Here is a 6,000-nt window from a genome sequence, read left to right on the forward strand (position 1 = left end):
TTATACTATCTATAGAAATGTACTCACTGATTATAACACTGAATAAATTAAATAGGCCTAATCTCTTCCACATAGACAATTTAATACTACACCATGTATGTATCTTCTATAATGTGTTGTTAGGAAAAGAGATTAAAAAAGGCTATAAGGTCATCAAAGGTCAGGTTATAGGTCAATTGGTTCAGGTCAAATTCAGGCATCAATATTGAATACATGTGATAGTCTGTGATATATCATACATGTCATACTGAGGCATCAATTTTGATATTTTGTCTGTTACTGGATATATAATGAAAATGTGTGAGGTGGATATACTAAAATACCTTGGGATGTAAATGGTGAGTACAATTTAGATTGCCTAGTTGAGATGGATTGGGTAAATATATATAATATAGTTACCAAAATCACAAAAATGAAGCTTACGGAAAACTACCTAATATGGTGGTATAGGTGACAAAAAATACAATCTTTTTCAACATTGCTGTAGTGTGGTTGTGGTAACCTGTTACCTATGGCTTAATTAAGTTTCAGTGACATAGTGTCGCAAGTTCAAAATACAAAATATAGCTCAACATTAAAAATAGAAGCATTTTAACCGGTTCGTTTTTTGATAGTTGTGGAGCACCAAGTCAGTCATGAAGTCATAAAAGAAATCTGGGACTACTTATTCCCATTTTACATATCAACATTATTTCCCTAATGTGTTAGCAACACATATCCAAAATTTTAACGAAATCCGTTGATAGTAAGCTTTCCAAAATGAAGTGAATTTAAAACATCAGTGATGTACCACTTTTTGGCTTATACCATTAGAAGCATGTACGCGTCATTGATACTGATGCCACCAATTGAACGAGAAGATTTGCCCCTTCATTTTGCATACCACTTTGTCCAATTTCTTTTTCTCATTTCTTCACAAAATGCAAAAAAAAAAATGCAATGGGTGGAAGGCACCCAACCGTCCCGCGTCCCTCAGAGCATATTCCAGTGCTGACATGATCTCCATCAGCCGAAATAATCCCGACCACCTGCGTACTCACCAGCTCAAGTGTGGCGAGCTCAAAAGGACATCCTCAGACGTTGTGTACACGAAGCAGGCATCTCTGAGGTCTCTGGACTTAGGACCAGACTCTGGTGGGTTAAACCGGTTTTAATGGTACCCTCAGAGATACGATTTAATTAAACCATCACCAGAGATTGGGCACTTCATCCTACTTTCAAGCTATATAGGAACAGCTGGTATGCGCAGGGGCGTAGGCAGCTTTCTTGGTGGGGGGGGGGGGGGGGGGGCAAAATAAAATTTCAGGGGCACAGAGGAAAAAATGCAGTTCCATCATACAATACATGGAGACTGTATGTCTTCGAGCTTCCCGGAAAAGGCCTTATTGGGATGATGTGCGCGCGTAGCGCGAAAAAAATGTTTTTTACACTATTTTCGCCCATTATCCGGCTGAAAAGGACTCTATTTTGGCCCTGAATTTTGCTAGAAAAGGGGCTCCTTGCCCTTTTTCTTTTCCTTTGCCCTCCTGATTTTCTCTTTCATTTTTTGTAAGAAGGGCACTTTTTCTTTCATTGTTTGCACTGCTGGAACTATGATGTGCAATGCCATTAAGGACAATGACTTGTCATAATATACACATATACTTTGAAGTGATATTTGGACACTTTCAATTTTTTACCCCTGTATAACCCTATGGTCATTTTGGGGTAATTTATTTCAAAATGCTCAAGGGTGCCAGGGTGGTACTCGTCAGATTCTGAAGGAGTAGGTCTCAGATATATAGAAAACACCAAAAAACTTTTGAGTCAAGCTTAATTAGGCTATAGTCAAAATAATAAAAATAAGGGGTTAACCCACCACTATTCATTTCAGAAATGCATATTAAATAATACCACATCAAAAGTCCCCAAAAACCAAGGTAACAACCCACCTGAGATATGGCAAACTATTCTTTTTATTAAATGCTTTTGCAAGCGGAACAATAAGAGACAATTTTTAATTTTTATAACTCAAGAAATGCACATCGGAGATACTTCAAACAGTACTTTTTCTGAACCCTTATGACAAGAGCAATACATTGGTATGGATTTTAGCAAAATTTGAAATTTCACCCCTGCATAAGAGTGCACACCAGTAAATACAGGTCTCCTACACCCTGGGAGGAAAAAATCAGTGTTTCAAACGAGGACACGTGCAACACGACTTAATTTAATGCATTAGAAAAGGCTTAAAACTATTAGGCCCCGATTCATATTTAATCCTCATTTAGGCCTGGGAAATAGATTGTCTGTGAAAAACGAGCAGGATCTTACTTTTTATGACAATTTAGCTAAACTTTCAAAATGTGTCACATTTCAGAAACACCAAGCTATTCGTTAGGTGGCGTAAGCTGTGTGGACTCCGTATATAATTTCTGCAATGGATGTCTTCATCTAACCTTCGACTTGCAGAAAGGGTAAGTTTTGAAAACTGAGTCGCTCTGGGTTAAATACCACTAATTATGTATTACAGAACTCTCACAGTTCAATGCCACTAATATCAGGTGAAACTATATGATTTAGATGCCAAGTGATCAAAAATAAGGGAATTGCAACCTTTTGCAACCATCATTTACAGCTCGTGGTGGTTGTCAACTTGATCGGATATGTAGCGTTGCTGTTGATGCGCCGCGGAATGACCCCGGGGAATGACCTTAATTTGTACAAGCAGTTGCTATTGTATTCAGATGTGAATTCTAGTATTTCTGCAAGCTCTGTCAAAGCCATGAAGCGCCATTTGTCGTTCCGGGTATCTCACTAAAGAAATGATCCCACTTGCGCTCTTCAGTGAAAAGTTACCAGCAGCAGCAGAAAAACATGTTCTGGCTACTAAGCTCCTAGCTGTCAAATCAGACGAGGAAATGATCACACCAAGTAATTGGTATGGCAGAGGTAAAAAATGTTCCCAGATAGCATCACTGAAGCAACAACACTGCAGCTTGAACATAAATTTCTTGCAGACAACGTGGACGTTTGGCCTCAATCCCCAGCCTTCCAGTCAATGTTCGTGCCATTAATGTGGTAAATGATGCTGCCGAGCGTGGTGTCAAACTCAGCTCAGACTTCTTATCAGCAGTCCAATCTGAGGAACATTATCAAAACGTCGTACAAGTTGTGGAACAAGACAGAAGAAAGAAGCCAAATCTACGAAAGCGCAAACTGCAACTTTAATGGAACTGGCCGCGCGACTTGATGTACTAGTATATGGCAGCTATTGTACAATCACTAAAATATGACGTGAAACCATACATACTGCAGTTACTGTTCATTTTCCAATACACAATACACAGTACTCTCACCATTGATGCGTGACCTCTGCAAACAGTGTATGTTATAGTAATAGGGCATTGTCTAGTTAACGTCACTGTGTGAAAAATAGCCGGCCAATATTTTTTCCGCAGGCGGATATAATACGGAATTTGCTGGGGATAAAATATAATTATTTGACACATAATTGTGACTGTGGAAATTGTTTTTGTGTTTGGTAGCTTTATGTATAACAAGATTGACTTATGTAAAATTGTTGTTGTATATGTGTTGAGTTTGTGTACGATAATTTGGAAAAAAACATTCATTTTAATATACTGTTTTTAGAAACACACTTTCTCTGGCCTCTTCACTGAGCTAGACGCATGCGTGGTGTCAATTTTGTATAGAATTGGGCTCATTTGCATATGCATAAGTTCGTTGATAAGGCTGTGGCGTACTTAGTGATAGTAGAGTTCCAGTAAAATGAAGTTGCACGATTGCGTTTGATGATATAATGCGTATATATTTAAACTGTTGAAACATTTGTTTTTGTAAATCTGCACAATGTCCAGGCATGTCGCAAATGGCAAATATTGTATTACGTGTAATAATATGTCCTAGTGTATTGTATTTGTTCGAAAAGTTTAGCCCCGCTAATTTACTTCGCGCAAGGCATAGTTAAAGTTGGATAACTTAATTCACGATAAAGGTAGGGATAGAGATATGACGTCATCGAAAAGAGATTTGTTTTAGATTGAGAAATAATGCATGTCAAGTAAAATTTTCGCTGACATTTTTATTTTACTGTTGTATTCATTGTTGTCAATGAAAGTGACAGTAAATTTCGAAAATAACCGTGTATTTATGACGAATTTATGTCATGGGACTATTTGTTATGGTTTTAATGCGGAGGGACATGGAGCTATAGAGGTCAGTAAACGTGAAATGGTCAAAGTCACGTGGACAGGCACATGGAGTTGCAGACACGTGCAATAAATTATGCATGTCAAGTAATAATAATTGTGGGAAATGTTAAATTGTTTTATTGTCGTATACAATTGTTGTATAGGTCTACTGAAGCTGACAATCAATTCAAAGAAGATAATGAAGAATGATGAGGAAATGTTTGTCATGGGACTATATTTTGCTTTAACGGGACATTAAGTTAACGTTCAGATAAAGTGAACCCGGGGGGGAACTCACATGTTAAGGTGGTACGGGTATGTGCGGCGCTCAAGGGTCCCTTTTTTAGGCTCCCCGGCAGTTCCTTAAGCCCCATATTTGGATCTGCTCCAGTTCTTTGAGCCTCAAACTCTGACAATTGTAGCTCTTTAATCTCAAATTTGGAAATAATTAAAAAAATTTTAGCTCAACAGCCTATAATTTGGCCCTAATTTCAGTTCTTCAAGCCCCTATTTTGCCCGAAAATCAGTTCTTAGTTCCCAAAGTTCGGCGCTCCGCGCCGCACACCCCTACCAAAATTTAAGTTGAGTGCCCCCCGGGAAAGTGAAACGGTCAGCATGGATGACACGTGAATTGAAAAAGTCTTTGTCTCCGGTTGTTTATTGCGAGTTATCGGCATGGTTCCGGGTTTGGAGTAAACTTATTTTCTCGTTTTATACACAACGTGTGATCACTGTGATGTAATCGGAAACCAGCGAATAACGGCTGGCGTAACATTTTGTGATGGGGTTAAAGGAGTAGTGGGGTTAATATAGAAGGTTACCATGCGAAATGACTTGACCAGGTGAGCACGTCAGTGCATACTGCGAGTTTGTTATCAAGATTTTTAATATATGGTCAAGTGCACTAATTGCTTCTTGTAGCATCACCAAGGTAAACATTCGCATGGCCATACGTTCTCTGTATGCTGCTTTCAGCATAATTATAGACCTTACAGGGTCCGATGCTTTCAGTTGACAAAAATCTATTACTGTACTTAGTATGTGCATCGCCTATTTCTATGAGTGCACACATGATTTATAAAGCGCGTTCATCTATGTGAACTGTTAGTATTATGTTAGTATTATAGTTTCAAATATTTTACAAACCTGTTACTCAGATAAAAAGTATCATAACTCCAAAAATGCGGTTTTAAAGAAAACTAAAAACCACATTCTTGTGATTCCATTGAAATTAAGTTATGTGTAGTACTGATTTAAAAGCAACCCTTTGAACCCAATACAAAGTCTGTGAAATTCCAAATTCCCCAATTTTTCATGTTTATTACACCTAAACACGAAACGCGCGTATCGCGCCTACCCTAAAAAGTACCTGTTTTACGCGTTTTTTTTATTTATTGCGGATGGTGTACATGCCACAATGGGCGTGACCCCATCCGGGCAACCGCCATACTTCAATATGCTTGGTTCTAGAGTTCTGATGATTTGTAGTATGCCCCTACACCATATTTTTGCCTTGATCTCAATTACAAATTTGGCGGCTTGGGCCCTAAACCAGATATCACACATTGTTACAAAACATTCCAGCAACCTGTTATTTCAATTACTTGTCTTTATATGAATATACTAAAGTGAAGTCAAATAGGCCTACAGCATCTAACTCAATTCATACAAAATCTCAGTTTTGTTAGGCATTGAGTGTTAATGCTGTGCTGACCTTTCAATTAATATTAATTAACAACATTAACAACATTGAAGACAAACCTGCAGTGACAAAATCAAGTTAAACGGAGACGAATATAACTATTCG

This window comes from Amphiura filiformis, chromosome 2, assembly GCF_039555335.1.
Source record: "Amphiura filiformis chromosome 2, Afil_fr2py, whole genome shotgun sequence".
Classification (NCBI taxonomy): domain Eukaryota; kingdom Metazoa; phylum Echinodermata; class Ophiuroidea; order Amphilepidida; family Amphiuridae; genus Amphiura; species Amphiura filiformis.